This window comes from Neoarius graeffei, chromosome 4, assembly GCF_027579695.1.
Source record: "Neoarius graeffei isolate fNeoGra1 chromosome 4, fNeoGra1.pri, whole genome shotgun sequence".
NCBI classification, from domain to species: Eukaryota; Metazoa; Chordata; class Actinopteri; order Siluriformes; family Ariidae; genus Neoarius; species Neoarius graeffei.
Window position 1 is genome coordinate 92,276,300 of NC_083572.1, and position 21,270 is coordinate 92,297,569.

The 21,270-nt window shown below is 42.4% G+C and overlaps 1 protein-coding gene across 1 annotated transcript in view; it reads left to right on the forward strand.

Annotated features, from left to right (window-relative positions):
* Window positions 1–21,270, forward strand: part of lrp8 (low density lipoprotein receptor-related protein 8, apolipoprotein e receptor) — a 685,503-nt gene that overhangs the window by 421,735 nt on the left and 242,498 nt on the right. The gene's annotated exons all lie outside the window — the stretch shown is intronic.

A 21,270-nucleotide genomic window follows, 5' to 3' on the forward strand; every position in this document is an offset into this window, starting at 1 on the left:
ACTCACATTCACACCTACAGTCAATTTAGAGCCACCAGTTAACCTAATCTGCATGTCTTTGGACTGTGGGGGAAACCGGAGCACCCGGAGGAAACCCACGCGGACACGGGGAGAACATGCAAACTCCACACAGAAAGGCCCTCGCCGGCCACGGGGCTCAAACCCGGACCTTCTTGCTGTGAGGCGACAGCGCTAACCACTACACCACCGTGCCGCCCCTATTTTATTTTCTAGATTATTTTATTTTTTTAGATTATTTTATCAAAATAATTCATAATTCAGTGTGAAATTGTCCAATAAATGCGAGAAGTGACAAAGCGATTTCCTACTTCATGGGCGCAGCCATCTTAGAAGACTTGACACCAATGGTGGCCTCTGAGTGGTCAAGTGGATATGTCTGGTTTTGAGAAAAATCGGCAATGGCGCTTGTTGCGTTTTGGAATGAAAGGCCGTAATGCAGTGTGTAAATCAATGGCAAATATCGTCTTTTGGCAAAAACTGAATATGGTATGAATAAGATATGATAATTGCTGATGGTTTGGTGGCGGGAGTTTCAATTTTTCAAATTTGGCGTTTATCGCGTTTTGGAAACAAACTCTTCAATTATACAGAGAAGAAATGTATACGACATAGCAACATGAGTGGTGTTTTGGTTCCAAATGGAGAAACCACTGCCTTTTTGTAAAGCACACTGACAAATACGGAGGCTACGTAGTCATGTCGCTCTCTCACACATGAGTCTTCCAGATCTTTCTTAGCTGTTGAATATCTGCCTTTGATACTGCTGCTGAGATGAAAGACCAGACTAGTGTGTCACTGCTTTATAACGGTTTGAGCAAGAGAGAATCTCGAGAACTAGGGAAAAGGGGCAAATAGGGTTTATTAGGTTTTCTTGGTTTCTGACTTGCAAAAGAGTGCAGGATAAGATGAGCACTGGTGTACTGTCACCAAAACAACTACCACGTCCTGCACTGATGATGTGTTTTCCTGTTATATCCTTGTCAGGGACACATCAGGACACATTAGCATTTACGCTACAAAAGATAAAGACCAACTCAGCGAGTGGTTTGAGTGAATGCGTCTTGAATACGTATTGGTGGTGGTTTGCATTTGTATTTATCGCTGTCCACTTGTGGCCTGATCCTCTAAGATGCATTTTAAAACCAAGCATAAACAGGGTCATTTCCTCTTAAATTCCCAACCGGTTTTGATTTTGAGAAAATAATGCTGGACCGAAACACAGTTTATCATCTTTGAATATTTATTGGTGTTTCTGAATGAATACATGACTAACTGTTCTCAAAACCACTCTTAAAACAACATTATATATATATGTTATTTAGCAGCTAGGAGGTCCGTATGGTGAAATACCGTGACCGAGGTCTTGAAAGTACTGAGCGAGGCCCTCTGGGCCGAGGTCAGTATTCAAGGCCAAGGTCACGGTATTTCGCCATACGGACCGACCTTAAGCTGGTAAATAATATATTTATTTTTTTCTTTACCAAATTCTAACAGAAAACGAGAGCGCCCAAAAGGGAAAACCAAGCCGAGCCGCCATTTTGAATCCTCATTCACGGCTGTAATGCAAATTGCTTCCTCCTCGGTATACAAGTGCACTTCCATGGCAGGAAAAAAACTACATTTTGCCGCCTATGTAGTCCCCGATTTATACAAATAGGAGTCATTCAGTATTCAGCCATGTTTTTGCTCAACGTTAACAAATTACAGGTTTTTAGCTTTCTCCTGCAATGTTTTCTTTTATTTCTTCTTCCTCAGGGTAGTAAAACTCGCTTTCGCTGTGAAGACTGTCGTTATCGCTATACATGCTGTAAAATTAATGTTATTCTCCTGAGAAATGCTGGCAAAATTTTTATAAGATTTTTGATAATCGTATAAATAAATCTGATAAAAAAATGATAAATGTTGACAAAAATTGCTACTATGTTTGTTGTTGTTGTGAACGAGCGAGTCGCTAAAGGTCCGTAACTGGGGTCCGTATCGTAGGATACGGACCCGCTCACCAGCCAATCAGAGTGCACGATTTGATGGAAACCGCACCGCAAAAAAATAATAACTTCTTATTAACTGAGTATGAGGTCTTTACAGGAAAATATCAGACCGAGGTCTTGACAAAAGACCTCGGTCTGATATTTTCCCGTAAAGACCGAACAAGCGAGGTTAATAAGGAGTTTATTACATGGCTTTTTTATTTCTAAGATTAAAATAGACGGTCATTATAATGAAGTGTGACGCTGCTTTCAGTCACATCATATTTGTAACGGAGTTGAGTCACACATGCAGAATAAACAGCTAGCGGTTTCAAAACTGTTAGCGGTTACTGAACGCTCTTCATTGCTCAGTTCTTGAATAAGTCAGTGACTTTTTTTGTCTTTTGGCCGTTTTTGATTCCATTTCGATTTCCAATTCATTTTTATTTTTTGTTATTTTGTTTTTGTTTGTTTTGTGTAACATTGAAAGCTAGCGCCTTGGGAAGAAAGTCTGTAACCGCCCATGGGCATTACGGGAAAATACTGCCCGCCAAGGAACCAATCAGAGCACACGATCTTACCAGAAGTAGCTCATGCCATATAATAATTACATTTATTAATTACCCATAATGTTAGGTATTTTCCAATGTGATTATTATATCATTGATAATCTCAATGAACTGAAATGCATTTCCATCAGGCTTGTAGTACTCAAGTCCAGGACTCATGCCCTAATTTTAAGGACTCCTGACTTGACTTGGACTTGAGCACTGATGACTTGGACTCGGACTCGTCCATTAACTGCATTCGGACTCGTAAATTGGAGACGAGGACTCGGATTTTTTCTTTATCTTTTGTAACATGCCATAATAATTTGGCATAAGATATTTATCCCTACATTAATTTTTATACTAATTTTGTGCAAGAGAATGCGCATTCACCTGTTCAGATGTCCTGTACAAGAAGGGCCAAAGTCGTCTCCACCTCTTGAGAAGACTGAGGTCTTTTGGTGTGTGCAGGACACTGCTTAGGACTTTTTATGACTCTGTGGTAGCATCAGAGATTTTCTACGCTGTGGTCTGCTGGGGCTGTGGAAGTTCAGAGAGGGACAGGAAGAAACTTAATAAACTGGTCAGAAGGGCTGGCGGGGCGGCACGGTGGTGCAGTGGTTAGCGCTGTCGCCTCACAGCAAGAAGGTCCTGGGTTCGAGCCCTGGGGCCGGCAAGGGCCTTTCTGTGCGGAGTTTGCATGTTCTCCCTGTGTCCGCGTGGGTTTCCTCCGGGTGCTCCGGTTTCCCCCACAGTCCAAAGACATGCAGGTTAGGCTAACTGGTGACTCTAAATTGACCGTAGGTGTGAATGTGAGTGTGAATGGTTGTCTTTGTCTATGTGTCAGCCCTGTGATGACCTGGCGACTTGTCCAGGGTGTACCCCGCCTTTCGCCCGTAGTCAGCTGGGATAGGCTCCAGCTTGCCTGCGACCCTGTAGAAGGATAAAGCGGCTAGAGATAATGAGATGAGATGAGATGAGAAGGGCTGGCTCAGTCTTGGACTGTCCTCTGGACTCCATTGAGGTGGTGGGTGAGAGGAGGATGTTAGCCAAGCTGACCTCAATCATGGATAACCCCTCTCACCCCCTACATGAGGCTGTGGGGGCTTTAAACAGCTCTTTTAGTAGTAGATTGCTACACCTACGGTGTAAGAAGGAGAGGTACCGCAGGTCATTCATACCTACTGCTGTCAGACTGTATAACACCCACAACTTGTAACGTAGCACCAATAACCTGTTTGTCGTTATATTTGCACTACTTCACCACGACTACCTCTGCCATCTCTCATCGATGCAATTATTATGTGCAATTAATATAGGCCCTAAACTATTTTTATGCATACTTATATATATATTAGTGCTGTCAAGCGATTAAAATATTTAATCGCGATTAATGTCGCGACAGTCATAGTTAACTCGCGATTAATCACAATTTAATCGCACATTTTTGTCACATAAAAAACCATTGTAATTCTCTTACTAGCATAAAAAAGTGAATGGGCTTGCTTTGTACCAATGGTTTTTTTTATTGCAAAGCATAACACGTCTTGACACAGCCACTGCAAAGTGAAACCTAAGCCGAGCACCGGCGCGGGGCTAGCAAGAGAACCATGAGGGAAATGATCTACTGTTTGAGTTAGTCTACAGCTCTAATCAGAGAGACAGGTTACACAGTGACAGTAGGCTTGACATGCTTGATTATAATATAAAGTACACTATTATATTAACTTTAAGTTGTTTGTTGATAAATATTGCATTGAATCTGATCTTTACTGTTTCAGCTCACTTAACACATTTTGTACTTTTACACTTTCTGCCTGTTGATGTGTCGCGCTGTCCAATCAGAGGCGGCCACATTTGCATATTACAGGAAGGATTTCTGGGATAGCATTGAGTTTACAGTTCAGAGGGATCTGGCTTCTTTAGACGCTGTCTTCTTAAAACTGAATAAATATTTAAAAAGAGCCAAATGAGCCAGTCTTTTGAACGGCTCTTTTCAAAGAACGGATCACAAAGATGCGGATCCCATCAAAGAGCCATAAATCCCATCTCTACTAGCGCGCCCTGCCCGCGCTGGTTCTTTGGGGGAGGAGGGCAGAGGACTCTGGCTGTGCGGGCCGTGGCATTACAGTCTAGCTGCTATCGGTTTTCTAAGCAAAGTCTCTGTTCCAAGTTCCTGGCAGTTTCAAAAGCTTATGAAAAACCTACATCATGTCACAGAGCGTTAATCTCGCGATAAAAAAATTATCGCCGTTAAAATTGAGTCAAGTTAACGCGTTAATAACGCGACATTTTTGACAGCACTAATATCTCATCTCATCTCATTATCTCTAGCCGCTTTATCCTTCTACAGGGTCGCAGGCAAGCTGGAGCCTATCCCAGCTGACTACGGGCGAAAGGCGGGGTACACCCTGGACAAGTCGCCAGGTCATCACAGGGCTGACACATAGACACAGACAACCATTCACACTCACATTCACACCTACGGTCAATTTAGAGTCACCAGTTAACCTAACCTGCATGTCTTTGGACTGTGGGGGAAACCGGAGCACCCGGAGGAAACCCACGCGCACACGGGGAGAACATGCAAACTCCACACAGAAAGGCCCTCGCCGGCCCCGGGGCTCGAACCCAGGACCTTCTTGCTGTGAGGCGACAGCGCTAACCACTACACCACCGTGCCGCCCAGCACTAATATATATATATATAAAATTTATGTATATATGTGTGTATACGTATGTACAGAGTCTACCTGTAATGTGCAATTTTTCCGAGTCTCTCAATAAGGCAATTTTTCTATACTTTTTCATGGTAGACAATGCAAATAGCCCTCTGTATTTAATCCTTCGTTTGTCTCATTTTTATTTCAGTTTTATTTGTTATCTGTTTGACTTTTTCTTGCTACTGTAACACATGAGTTTCCCCAATATGGGATGAATAAAGTGAATCTAATCTAATCTAATCTAATCTAATCTAATCTAATCATATGTCATGTTCAAGAACAAACTAACATTAATGGCGCTAAAATGCCTGGAGAGAACGCCTCTAGGATTGCCCGCTTTGCTTATACAGACTTCTCGTGCAGCAGGAAAAAATGCACTGCGATGTGTTCCATCTGTAGAAGAACTATCGAGGAGACGACGGGGACAACCTTGAACTTCAATCGCCATTTGGCAAGACTCCACCCAGAGAAGTTAGTGACACGCTATGTTCATTGCCCTGTTGATAGCGGGGCTTGCTGAGCGATGAACTAGCTAGTGTTAGCCCTCTCTCATATTATTTGCCCTGTTGATAGTGGGCGGGGCTTGCTGAGCGATGAACAAGCTTTTTATCTGTAGCCTGTTAACTAAAACGGGGCAGTCGAGCAGGAACGCGAGTCCAACACAGTAGCAGAGACGGTTCACATAAAGGCAGCAACAGCCACCGTCAAATGGTGCGGTTGGAGTCTTGTTCTCGGACTTGACTCGAAATTTTCTTTAATGGCTTGGACTTGAACTCTGGGGACTTGAGACTGGACTCGGACTCGAGGTTTAGTGACTCGACGACAACACTGATTTCCATGCATTTGAAATCACACATTTCCAACGCATTTTTGCGACATTTTTTTTATGCCACAAACAGAAAGTCAGTCAAATGGATTTAAACAAATAAGACCAAGATACTGGATCAGACAGAACAATGCATAAGTAGACCTGCCAACCTTTACGCATTGTGTAGGAGCCCTGCATTTTAACTTTTCGATGCGTCATCACTCAGAAATATGTAAAAAGAGCAGTCTTTACTGATGAACGTTTTGAGACACATGACTCTACAATGATTGATGGCTGCTTAGCTGTTTTGAACTCTTCATTATTAACTGACACCATGAAAGCCCCGCCCACTTACCCTCATCTCACATCAGTAATCTCTTGTATGCTCTTGATTTTTCCACTTGAAAGATGTTCTAACACGGAGCCCTTGATTTCTGTCGAGATAAACGGAAAATGTTTTGAGTTCATTAAACAAGTGTAATGTGATAATTAGTTCACTGTATTTATTAATGATGCCACTGAAAAACACTTTTTCAAGCAAAACAGGAGGATTTAATGGCCTGGCATGGGCACATGTGTTGCGGTAAAAACTGAAGTGTGTGTGTGTATATATACAGGGTGTTGCAGTAACCATCCCACCACTATTCCTCAAGCGTCTGGTGGTTTCCATAAAACCTCGTACAACTATAGATCCTATCATACACTACCGTTCAAAAGTTTGGGGTCACCCAGACAATTTTGTGTTTTCCATGAAAAGTCACACTTTTATTTCCCACCATAAGTTGTAAAATGAATAGAAAATATAGTCAAGACATTTTTCTGGCCATTTTGAGCATTTAATTGACCCCACAAATGTGATGCTCCAGAAACTCAGGCTACATCCACACGACAACGGCAACGAGATTTTTTTTTTTAAAATATCGCGTCCACATGGGCAACGGATCGGTAAAATATCAGGTTCATATTGCAACACAATGCTTGCTGAAAACGATGCAATACACATGCCACACCTCTACGTGCGCTGTAAGACGGTCCCATCGGAGACACCAGAACAATAGAAGAAGTAGACGCATGCGCATAAACCCCTTCTTCTGTAGCATTAGCCACATAAAGTTTTGATTATTAATCAGTAGCGTAAAACGAAAGACGCGGAAAGAGGAATGAATGGGGGTAGATGGAAGCCGGTACGCCAACATTCTGATATCCTCCAGAATTTTTTAATGGTCCGGGATAAATTGAATGCTACACGTTGATGGATTACTTTGTTCTTCTACGCCCTTTTTGAGGAATGTATTGTCAGACTTAAACCAACATCTGAAGAGGTGAGATCGCTCCTTTTTTTTTTTCCTATTTTTGCTGGCGGGATTGTTTTTGTTTTGGAAAGCGCATGGGTGGTGCGCGGTTTGGTACTGCTTCCACAGTGTTTGGACTAAAGACTCTGCCCTAAGGGCTATTCTCTCACTCACTCTCTCTCTCTCTCTCACTTTGCACCATTACACAATAAATATTCACAGTGAAAATATTTTGTAAGCGCGTTTCATGAACCAAGTTATAGGATTTGTTGACAACTCGCATCGAGTTCATTACACTTCTACCCGCCGTGAAGCACTGACAGTCATGTGGTTGTGACGTCATCGTAAACAAATCTGTTCTACTCATCCAGACGACTTCGCAACGGCGCCGTTGCCAGATTTTTCCACTCTGGAACCCGTTCTCAAAAGATTTCGTTTTGGGGCACCCAAAACGCCGGTGCCGTGTGGACGCCAGGCCGAAACGATAAACAATTTTATCAGATTCACCTGAATCCGTTGCCGTGTAGACAGGGCCTCAATCTGCTCAAAGGAAGGTCAGTTTTATAGCTTCTCTAAAGAGCTAAACTGTTTTCAGCTGTGCTAACATGACTGTACAAGGGTTTTCTAATCATCCATTAGCCTTCTGAGGCAATGAGCAAACACATTGTACCATTAGAACACTGGAGTGAGAGTTGCTGGAAATGGGCCTCTATACACCTATGGAGATATTGCACCAAAAACCAGACATTTGCAGCTAGAATAGTCATTTACCACATTAGCAATGTATAGAGTGGATTTCTGATTAGTTTAAAGTGATCTTCATTGAAAAGAACAGTGCTTTTCTTTCAAAAATAAGGACATTTCAAAGTGACCCCAAACTTTTGAACTTTTTCAAACTTTTGAACTTTTGTATGTATAGTAAGTGATTTGTGAAAGAGCTAATGAAAATATACTGTTTTTTAGACATACATCCCCCCCCGTCCCCCAGCCTCTGGCACCCATCGCCCGCCCTATATACCCCGCCATTTTGTCCACCATATGTTTGTATTGAATATTCTAGTATTCAGGGATACAATCTTACACGTCATCTTTGTCATTAAACTGTAAAGCCGTGCATGATTGACGTGGCACAACTCATCCTAGATGTTATTTGCATTTGGTTGAATCCCAAATGGTTCGTAATTTATACCTAGTGGACTACATAGGGTGGAGAAACCATTGTTTCATTATTTTGCCTCCATATATCATAATATCAAATGCTCGTGTATTCAAATGATCCGGGCCAGCTGTAATAGAAACAAAGTGCGTGCGTGTGTGTGTGTGGTACGATGTGAGGAATTTAAGCCAACTCTCCTGACTATACATTTGTGTTAAATAATAACAGCACACCAATCACATCATTCACATTACTCACACCAAGCACCCTTATGATAATTGATTTCCTGATCCTTGATGTCTGTTCTTGCGAGTCCCATTATCACTTCTGTACAGCTGTGATAGGTTGTATGAGCACCCAGTGATGTATAATTGAAGCTGATGGTTGTAAATACCTGTAAAAGCCAAGCTGGATGAATAATGCTGCAGTGTAATACACCACACCATACATCAAACACGTTTCAGTTGACACCTCTGACACAAAAACTGCTTATAAAACCTAGTAACACTGGCAGTGATGTTGGAAGTAATGTCCGAGATAGAAGGTAATGTTAAAAAACGCTAACAAGTATTTTGACATCTGCGGCTTATGTGTTATTAAATGTTTTAGTGGTTTGTGTATCTTAGTAAGGAGGACATATCTAGTAGGGTGCATCAGTTGCCCTCACTTTCATAAAATCTGATGCATTTTTCTTTGGGTGTTCCTTTTCACCAATAAAGACATCCTGTAAAATTTTTTGACCATATTCAAAAGTCTAATGGTGGCACCATGAGGTTCATTTTTTGCCAAAAAATGCTTATTTTATGTTTTCGTGTAAGGTTTGAATCACAATGTTGGACTCCATTTATTGATTTCCTGTGACCCAGAGATCATGTTAAGAACCTTTGCAAGGGATTAAGAAGCATTAATGTGATTCATAATACATTTGTATTGTTTAAAAGTAGTTGAACAATGATTCAATGAACAGCTAAAACTCAAACTGTGCTTGATAATCTCATCTCATCTCATTATCTGTAGCCGCTTTATCCTGTCCTACAGGGTCGCAGGCAAGCTGGAGCCTATCCCAGCTGACTACGGGCGAAAGGCGGGGTACACCCTGGACAAGTCGCCAGGTCATCACAGGGCCGACACATAGACACAGACAACCATTCACACTCACATTCACACCTACGGTCAATTTAGAGTCACCAGTTAACCTAACCTGCATGTCTTTGGACTGTGGGGGAAACCGGAGCACCCGGAGGAAACCCACGCGGACACGGGGAGAACATGCAAACTCCGCACAGAAAGACCCTCGCCGTCCACGGGGCTCGAACCCGGACCTTCTTGCTGTGAGGTGACAGCGCTAACCACTACACCACCGTGCCGCCAATAATAATGATAATAATAATAATAATAATAATATTGGCTGGCTTTTTTTCTTGGTATTGCTGGGTTTCACGTGACGTCACCTCCGCCTCATTAGTGATTCAAAACTTTAGCTGGTGGTCTACCAAAGCTCAGTCGACAAAGCATTTGTATGGAGAAGGTGCATTGCTCGCATGAAAAATGCCTCACGCTTGCGTTGTTTTAGGTTGTTCGAATCGATCAAACCATGAAAATGATAAAAGTTTCTTCAGGGTTCCCTGTGAACTAATAAAAAAGGGTGAACGAACACAGGATTTCACAAAAAGACGTCGGGAAAGGTGGCTTTTGAACCTCTCAGTGAAATCGAAGGGAGCCGAGTCGAAGCATGCTCGAGTTTCACTTGGTGAAAGGTTTGTATCTCCCTCTCAGCCATGGCCTTAGTGCTTTCCAAGGACTTTTCTTGCTATGTGTCGTTATTTTACGTTACTTTTTTTAGTCATGAAGCGCTAAAGTCCCCAGCTGTTTCTTTGTTTACTCCTCACAAAGTCCATATGCATGAAGGTCACAACAAAATTCTTCCCCAGCCGTACAGTTATAATGCGCCGTGATCACTTCTCCGTCTTGTTTAACTAAGATCCAGGTCTTTAAAGGGGTTTCTGATGATCTTTGTGAATGATTTACCTGAGAGATACAGTAAGAGCCAACACAAGTGAGAATCAAGCCAAGTGTTGTTTGTTTACACTTGCAGCGCTTCATTTTAAAGACACAAACAAAAAGCTTTTAAAAAAAAAATACTTGCACGGGCAAAAACAATCCAGGATTCATTTGGCAGCGACTTGATCCCGAGGTTCTTTACCCAGCCACATACAAAAAAAAGTTGTAAGCCTCTTCCATACTCTTCCACGCTTTCATCTGTTTTGCGGTGTCGAAGGACGTCTGCAACACCAGATAGTTCGAGATGTCAGGGAACTCGACTGAAGGGTAGTTTTCGAGATCGTATGACAAATCCTTCTTTCCCAGACTGCACATAGCAATCTTCTGAATATATCTAAAGCGAGCAGCGGCTTCTAGATTACGAGCGTACTCTGATGAGTTATCGCTAGTTGTTTGCACTAAGGCAGCCGTTTAGACCACCAGCTATTTCACTTTTGGTAAAACCGCTAAGAAAGTCACGTGACTGAAACCCAGCAATATCAGATATGTTGCATTCAGCTAGTAACTCATCTTTGACTCGTTCAGTATCATGCTAGCTGAATGGAATATATCTGATATACCATTCAACGCCAGCCAATATTAATTAATTATATTATTATACCAATGGACGAAGTAATCAGAATCATCCTGCACGAGCAAACATCAAATAGCGGTTTGTATATATGTATTATTCGCACTTTGTGACATCCAGTAACTCTTATCTGTGTAAAAGTAGCATGGCTATCATTAAACATTACCCCAGAAGCTAGACATGAATAATAGATTTTCAAATATCACTTTACCTTTCCTGTACACTTGAATTATTCAAGAGCAGTGAGCATATCCTGTATTAAAAACGCAGTGTCAAAACACAGGGCTGCTCGCTGCACGGAGAATATTTTGTAAATCGTTTTTTAGAAGGTGCCACAATGTTATAGTGTTAAGAGAAAAGGAGAGTTTTCAGTTTTAAAAGAGGATAGAAAAGAAGAACCGTTCCAGACTGAGGTGGCGCTTTCCAATTGGTCCGCCTAGGCGTCCAGTATCAGCAGCTGAGAGTGCGTACAGGGGTGTAAGGATGGAGGTGTGATGGAGCAGGTCATGTCAAGGTCAGGAGAGGAGTTTGTATTGCATACTGAAAACAAGGAGCAAGTGGATGTGATCAAGAATCAGAATGATGGAGCTGATATTTTGGTGTGCGAGATATCTGGTGTATATACTGAAACTGTTGTAAGCGTTTAGAAAAGATTTACGGTAATTTAGATGAGAAACGATCGACGCATGGGTCAGAATTTCAGAGTCAAATGGACAGTACAAAGAGAGGAACGCATTTTCACTTGGTATCTTAAAGTGCTGATGACACGAACATGACTCTATGCAATTTCTTAAACTGTACAACATGGCAAACATGTTAGATTTCTGTTATAATTATGTGAAAAGAAGCTGTTGTTACGCGAATATCCAACTTTTAATTGCACAGCGCAAGAAAACTGGGTCCGTGGCTCGCGGCCATGTTGTGACGTCAGCGGAAGAACACGCTGCGGTTCACTGGCTGTTCTACTCAATGGAAATGGCGCATGAAAACGCCGGTGAACTCTCTAGTGCTAGCTCTTCAACAACCAAATGCTGGTACTTTAAGCAGTGATCATGATGGCGTGATTTTATCTGATTTTAAATAAATGAGATTGATAATAATGTGAATGTTCACAACTAGTACATACAAACTCTGCAGCTTCTGATTCAGCAACTGCGTCATACTCCGCAAAAACATCAGCAAGAACCTACAATATAAATGGAAATGCAATACACTAAGCTCAAATGACTTTTGGAAAGTATAATTTCTAAATTTTTTCTACATATTCTTGAAGTCGGTCATCGGGGTACTTGCTACCGTTCCCTAACAACGCATGGCAAAGGGTAAAGTGTAGTGTTGCTACGAGTACTTGCTAAAGCCTCCGGTGGAAGATCCTCGATGTGCTGATAAGACATACAGTTCTATATAACACACAAGTGTCACGATAATCACAAAACAGATGCAAATTGTTAAAATACCTCATTTTTAAGCGATCATGTATTGATCTCTTCTGAATAGAATCTATGATAGCCTACCCTCTTTACCCTTTGCCTCTCGTTGCTAGGCGGCAGTTACATGAAAGCCTCAAGCTTTCACAAGCAAATACATGACTGATATCACACCGACTTTATGATTACATTTAGGATTATCATGAATGTGTACTCTATGATGTGTACTCTATGAGCGCTCTGGAGCGAGTCACTTCCAAGATGGCCGCGCGGACCGCATGGCTACTATTTTTAGCATCATGTCGGAGCACTCTATAGCTCTACGTACCTTTATCTTATGTCATTTCTCAACACATGTTCTGACAGGAGGACTGTCTTTGGAGGAGTTGGCTTGTCCCAGGCGACTGCTGGATCCGGCATAGCTACTAGTAGACCCCCTCCGGAATACTGTAGGCACTGCTGATGGTAGCAACACACGTTTGTGCTGAACTGAACACGCAAGAGATTCTTTTAAGCTGGGAAGGGTGTCAAAACAATCCAAATCGAAGTGTTCAGAGCACAGGACGGATGTTGGTGAGGGCTCCCACTTGTCACGAGTGCGCCTGACTTGCTTCACCCACTTCGCATGCAGCTCGGGATCTCTGGGAAACTTGAATAAACTTACCCCATCCTTGTGGGTTTTGGAGCAAAAGCCGGCAACACAACGCGAAGGCATAATAACTATATAACTATATATATATATATATATATATCTCATCTCATTATCTCTAGCCGCTTTATCCTTCTACAGGGTCGCTGGCAAGCTGGAGCCTATCTCAGCTGACTACGGGCGAAAGGCGGGGTACACCCTGGACAAGTCGCCAGGTCATCACAGGGCTGACACATAGACACAGACAACCATTCACACTCACATTCACACCTACGGTCAATTTAGAGTCACCAGTTAACCTAACCTGCATGTCTTTGGACTGTGGGGGAAACCGGAGCACCCGGAGGAAACCCACGCGGACACGGGGAGAACATGCAAACTCCACACAGAAAGGCCCTCGCCGGCCCCGGGGCTCGAACCCAGGACCTTCTTGCTGTGAGGCGACAGCGCTAACCACTACACCACCGTGCCGCCATATATATATATATATATATATATATATATATATATAATAATGTCTAATAAAAATACTAATAATGATAAACTGAACACCTGCCGCATCAACAACAAACTGGTAAGTGAGGAGGAAGGTTCTTTCGCTGATGTCATATAGCTCCTCCTCCTCCTTCGTCTCCTGGGTGCTGCAGCCCCGTCAAATTTGCCCAAATAGCCGCGTTTTTTATCATAACTTGTAAAATAGGCGCCTTCGTGAATTAATATATGGATTGTCGGGAATTACTTTTTATGTTAAAAAAGATCGCCAAAGATGTGAAAAACGTGTTATCAGCACTTTAATATGAGACTCGATAGTAAGTGATGAGGCAAACATTTCACACCAGAACAAGAAGGACGCTCATTCCATCACCCTGTTTTTCTCTCTCTGGAAGATAACAAGAGAAAGCATGCAGCTTCATATCGACACTGAGGACTCTTCCAAAAAACATTAAATCAACATCTTTGTACAGAAAACATCACCATATTGACATATCCGAGTATTAGGCATTCTCCATACGTGACTGTTACTATAGAAATGACAATGTATCAGAGCAAACTCATCTCATCTCATTATCTGTAGCCACTTTATCCTGTTCTACAGGGTCGCAGGCAAGCTGGAGCCTATCCCAGCTGACTACGGGCGAAAGGCGGGGTACACCCTGGACAAGTCACCAGGTCATCACAGGGCTGACACATAGACACAGACAACCATTCACACTCACATTCACACCTACGCTCAATTTAGAGTCACCAGTTAACCTAACCTGCATGTCTTTGGACTGTGGGGGAAACCGGAGCACCCGGAGGAAACCCACGCGGACACGGGGAGAACATGCAAACTCCGCACAGAAAGGCCCTCGCCGGCCACGGGGCTCGAACCCGGACCTTCTTGCTGTGAGGCGACAGCGCTAACCACTACACCACCGTGCCGCCCAGAGCAAACTCATTATTATATATAAACCTGTGATTTGAATTTCAGCTGGAACAACTGTCACAGCTGCTCTCAAAGAAAATTAATCAACATCTTCATTTAAGAGTTCAACCATGATGCTGGATAAATATTTCAAAGGGGACTTATTATTTATGAAAAACTCACTTTTTCAGTGCTTGTGCATATACATTTAGGTATCGAGGTGCCTACCATCCCACAAACTCTAAAATAAGACACCCAGTCAGTTTCTCTTGCACTACGTTCAGACTGCAACCTGAAACGACCCATATCCGATTTGTTGTGAAATCTGATTTTTTTGTTAGGCCGTTCACATTACCAATTATATGAGACTTGTATGCGATCTCCAATATGAACGGAAAACGACCCAAAAGTGTCCCGCATGCGCAAATTGACACGTAATAAGCACATCTATGTAATACGTAAACAAAAAAAAAAGCGCACTTCTCAAGTTTGCAAGTAAAGCATGGAGATGAGGCGAGACCTGGCGATGTGGTTTTTGTGGCGGCGGCGGAACTCACACAATAATCTGATTAATGTGGGCAGCAGACTAATGAGACCAAAAGTGTCAAATTACTGGAAATTTCCAGAACAATCTTGTAATACAGGATGGTTTAAGTTATAAATCAGTTATAGAAACTGTTTTATTTAATCAGGCTAACAGATCAACATCCAGGTCCCTACCAAATCCACCATTAGCTTGATCAATTCTATAAAAGTCTATTTAAATTCTGAAAACTGTACAAATGTTGTTGTTTTCCACCAAAGAGGCGGGATTAGCCAACGCAGAATAGTGACGTTTGTCTCTTGTTGATGACGTGTAGGTCACATGAATGCGACCTGTCCGGTCAGACTGCAGTCGCATGTGAAAATAACGGATATGCATCGGAATTAGGACCACATATCCAAGTTCCCTCCAGGTGCTCTGGTTTCCCCCACACTGTAAAAAATGTAACTTGCAAAATTGTTGGGTGAAAAAAGGATTCTAAGTTGAATGAACAAATTTCCCTTCTAATTGTTCAAGTAACTAAAAAAAAAATAGTTGAGACGCCTTTCCTTCTCCACGAGTTCATAGGAATTGGAAAATTAAGTTAAGTGAACTTATATATTCAAGTGCTGATTGACGCCCCTTAACCGATGCCACTGCGCATGCGCACTTCACAAGTTCTAAAGTTTCAACGGTCGGGTGGAGTGAGAAGTCCGTGGAAACTGACACGAGACGTTGTATAGAGGATGTGCAGTCACATGACCCGTCCGTGTTTACTCCGCCATATTGGACGGCTTCAGGATTGTTTACCTTGCACGAGCGTAATGGATCCAGGGCAGTGGCGGCTGGTAGTCTTTCAAACAGGGGAGGCTGGTTGGTTATGATATTTCCAGATTTTAAAAGAAAAAAGAAAAAACACATAAATTTTGCCCATACTCTTGCCTCTGATCTGGCTGATTGTTGGCAGGGTCACAAACTGTGAAATAACAGGTTCTTTTGGCCCATTAGCCTACTGTCCAATATACATGATGGTGGTATTGGGGGGGGGGGGTATATTTTAACATTTTATATTTTAAAATTGTGGCATGTTGTTTAAAAATTGATCATTATTGAAAGCAGCTCTTTGTCAGGAACCTCAGCAGTAACAGCAGAGTGTTCTGGAATAGGCACAAGCACTGACCTTGGGGAGCCAAACATAGAGCTGGGTGCCACACATTTCATTCAATGACACTTTCCCTATATTTTACTTATTTTGACTGAGAAATGTTTTATTGACAATTTTGATAACCCTTCACTTTTAATCCAGGCCTGCAGTGTGAAATGTTCTCGGCTGTGTTTTTGTTTAAAAATGTTTTCCAAATTGTGGCTGTGTTTAATTCATATCCAGAAAAATATATATTCCAATATAATATACTCAGCATAAACATTTTAAATAGATTCTATATTTTTGGTCCATCCATGACATATTACTAAAGTAGCCTATTTACTGTTGTTGATGTGGGTCACTTGCTGTTAGCCAATTCACTTTCTCGTACCAGGAGAGCTGAAAGGAACGAGTATTATTCCCTACCTTTTTCACCAAGTCAATTTGAGGCGTTGGTCTACCCTGCTCTTTAATTTTAATTTTTTCCTCGAAAGGAAGACTGGCAAATGGCTTCGCCAAAATTAAATCAGCAATGCTTGGCATCCGTGCGCAGCTTTCTTGCTAGCTGACTAGCCCCCTCGAGTTCAAGTTCAGTCACTCAAATAAACGAAATTTCTGGAACTAAGATAACAAACTTGACAACACTATATTTACACTTTATTTACAATGAAAATATATACAAACTAAAAAAGCTGGTAGAAACCGTATGTAATGAATGAAATCGAAATGTAAGCTGATCTCTTACAATACACCACCCAGTGTTGCCAGATACTGCTGACGTTTTCCAGCCCAAAATATGTTCAAAACCCGCCAAAATGCACTTAAATCTTCCCAATCTGGCAACACTGCACAGCACTCGCGATTCCGCATGGGACTGAACTGAAATTCACCGCTGCCTGTCTATAGTTGAAACGAGCTGTCAATCAAAGAAAATATCCGGCCGCTTTCACCAATCACCAGTCTCTTCGCGGAAAGCTTTGCCATGTCCCTCCCATGTGAGGCCCGGAGTCCGTGGGCGGGCATTTTCGCAGTATTTGTCCAATAACCGTCTTGCATTTTGAGAATAAAAAGCGCATAGCTCCCAAATGCCGTTGAACTCCACTGAGGCTGGGAGTCCGTGAGACTCCGTGGGCGGGCATTTTCGCAGTATTTGTCCAATAACCGTCTTGCATTTTGAGATTGAAAGCGCATAGCTCCGAATGCCATTGAAGTGCACTGAGTCTGGGCTGCATCGTGCTGTCACGAGGGGGAAAAACTCACGCACACATTAGGCGAACTGGGGAAAGTTATAACGGAATGATTTTGCACTGTAGTTGGGTTGAGCACATATATTTCTATGATTCGATGTTCGTCATTTTTAGAGGAGGCTGAGCCTCCCTCGTTGTCTTAGAGCAATCGCCCGTGATCCAGGGTGTAATCCCCAAGAAAATTCGGAAAATACCCCATCTACATCGCGCGATAACTTGTCTAAGTTTGTTCAGCATCTTGAAGGTGACGTGAGGCAGCATTACGTGGAGAAGTGTTCCAGGTTGGGGATTGCCGATCCGTACAACTTGCCGCAATCCTTGTTCAGGGAAATGCGGAGCTGCGGTGCCGGCGATTTGCCCAATCTGGCCTACCACGACATTTACAATTTTCTTGTTAATCGTGAATCGTGTTACACTGGCAAAGCCCTCAAAGCTTACAAGAGCCTGGAAGCTTATAAATATTTTGTTGCAGGATGGGTATCCCAACTATACCTCTGGAAGGTTCCGAAGAAGAATGTCTACTTATTAAAGAATTAAAGTGCTGATGACACGTTTTTGACATCTTTGGCGATGTTTTATAACATAAAAAGTAATTCCCGATGATCCACGAAGGCGCCTATTTTACAAGTTATGATAAAAAACGCGTCTATTTGGGCAAATTTGACGGGGCTGCAGCACCCAGGAGACGGAGGAGGAGGAGGAACTATATGACGTCAGCGAAAGAACCTTCCTCCTCACTTACCAGTTTGTTGTTGATGCGAGAGGTGTTCAGTTTGTCATTATTAGTATTATTATTATACATTATATATATATATATATATATATATATATATATATATATATATATATATAGTTATTATGCCTTCGCGTTTGTGTTGCCGTCTTTTGCTCCAAAACCCACAAGGATGGGGTAAGTTTATTCAAGTTTCCCAGAGATCCTGAGCTGCATGCGAAGTGGGTGAAGCAAGTCAGGCGCACTCGTGACAAGTGGGAGCCCTCACCAACATCCATCCTGTGCTCTGAACACTTCGATTTGGATTGTTTTGACACCCTTCCCAGCTTAAAGGAATCTCTTGCGTGTTCAGTTCAGCACAAACGTGTATTACTACCATCAGCAGTGCCTACACAGTGTTGCCAGATTGGAAGGTTTCCCGCCCAGTTGGGCAGTTTCAAGTGCATTTTGGTGGGTTTTGAACATATTTTGGGCTGGAAAACGTCAGCAGTATCTGTTGCCAGATACTGCTGAAGTTTTCCAGCCCAAAATATGTTCAAAACCAGAGGTGGAAAAACCCGGGTGCAGAAAATAAAAACCCTGCCACATTTTTGCTCCAGCCAATTCAGTGAACCAGCTGATCCTAATTACCACATCCCCTAAGCCAGGTTGATGAGCTAATTGGTGAAATCACCTGTGTTGAGAGCACAGGCAGAAGGAAAACCTAAGCAGGACTTTTACTTTGTCAATCCAGTTTTTCCACCTCTGTTCAAAACCCACCAAAATGCACTTGAAACTGCCCAACTGGGCGGGAAACCTTCCAGTAACACTGCCAGTATTCCGGAGGGGTCTACTAGTAGCTATGCCGGATCCAAAGACAGTCCTCCTGTCAGAACATGTGTTGTGAAACGACATAAGATAAAGGTACGTAGAGCTATAGATTCTACATGATAATCATAAATGTAATCATAAAGTCGGCGTGATATCAGTCATGTATTTGCTTGTGAAAGCTTGTGGCTTTCATGTAACTGCCGCCTAGCAACGAGAGGCAAAGGGTAAAGAGGGTAGGCTATCATAGATTCTATTCGGAAGAGATCAACACAATTCTAGACTCCCAGAAGAGGAAGAGCTAGCACTAGAGAGTTCACCGGCGTTTTCATGCGGCATTTCCTTTGAGTAGAACCAGAGTAGAACAGCCAGTGAACCGCAGCGTGTTCTTCCGCTGACGTCACAACATGGCCGCGAGCCACGGACCCAGTTTTCTTGCGCTGTGCAATTAAAAGTTGGATATTCGCGTAACAACAGCTTCTTTTCACGTAATTATAACAGAAATCTAACATGTTTGCCATGTTGTATAGTTTATTTAAGAAATTGCATAGAGTCATGTTCGTGTCATCAGCACTTTAAATTAAGAATTAAAGCTGAAAGTCTGAACTTCAACTGCATCTGAATTGTTTTGTTCACAATTCATTGTGGTAATGTACAGAACCAAAATTAGAAAAATGTTGCCTCTGTCCAAATATTTATGGACCTAACTGTATTTTATTTATAAGCAGTAGCCACATGGACCCATAGGGTACCTTTTTTTTTCGCGATATCTTCCTTCATATTCATGATAAGTGCTACCAGGCGAGTTTTGTTTTGCCTGGCAACACTTGTTTAGTTAGTTACTTTTTTTTTTTAGTTATTTAATTAACATTTAATTGGAGTTGGAGTATGTACACCATGGTGGTGTAGTGGTTAGCACTGTCGCCTCACAGCAAGAAGGTTCTGGGTTCGAGCCCAGTGGCCGACGGGGGCCTTTCTGCATGGACTTTGCATGTTCTCCCCGTGTCTGCGTGGGTTTGCTCCGGTTTCCCCTACAGTCCAAAGACATATGGTTAGGTTAACTGGCTACTCTAAATTATCCATAGGTGTGAGCGTGAATGATTGAGAGGAGAAAACCTCAAAAATAATCCAGTAGAAGGCAACGGGAAACCACTACTGTAATTCTTCCCTCGAGACTTTCATGGCTGAAGCCGTCAGAGCGGCCACGTCACTGCAGCGATATGCCAGATAGAGAGAGAGAGATGTACACCCACATTATGCAATAGAAAGGTACTCTGTGTGTGTTGGCTAAACGTAGCCTGTTGTATCTTGTGCTTAAGCGAGCGAGTGGGTATAATAGGTTTTAGTCTCTGAGACTGCTGCACTCCCATGTGTTAGCACACGTGAGAGTTGAGAGAGAGTGTCACACTCGTTAAATGTTCACTTCTATCCTCCCACAGTTTAGCAGCCAGGCTAAGGTCCGTTGTTAGATACGCTTTAACTCTCTTGCCTATTAATTTGGTTCTATTAGGATAGACAGGATTATTACCCGTGCAGAATCTGATTATCCTGAATTATAAAGCTGCTTTCAGACGAGTGTGTAAAATGGGAATTGTTGCCTTGATTGGTCATCCCTGCACAATGTACCTCAGTCAGGCTGAACTTATTTCTAATCAGAATGAATTTCTTTACCGGTATATATTACCTTCACACACATTTCATTTTCTCTCCATCTACTGTCTAATACGCCATTATGTAATGTACACACCCTCTGTGTAAAGACATTTTTCTTTTCATCAAATCCTGTGTTATTCTTTAATATGCACTATCTTTTATAAAGCTCATGCTGATAGTGATCATGAAAAGGAGTAACAATACACTGTATAGCCAAAGCCATGTACTTGTTGAACATCGCATTCCAAAGGTGGTCCTCATTTCCTGCTGTAACAGCCGCCACTCTTCTGGGAAGGCTTTCCACTAGACTTTGGAGCACGGCTGTGGGGATTTGGGTTCATTCAGCTACAAGAGCATTAGTGAGGTCAGGCACTGATGTCTGGTGAGGAGGCCCTGGGGTGCAGTTCATCTGAAAGTTGTTCTTAGTGTGGTTGAGGTCAGGGTCTGTGCAGGACACTCGAGTTCCTTGGCGAATCATGTCTTCATGGAGCTCGCTTTGTGCACAGGCTCATTGTCATGCAGGAACATGTCTG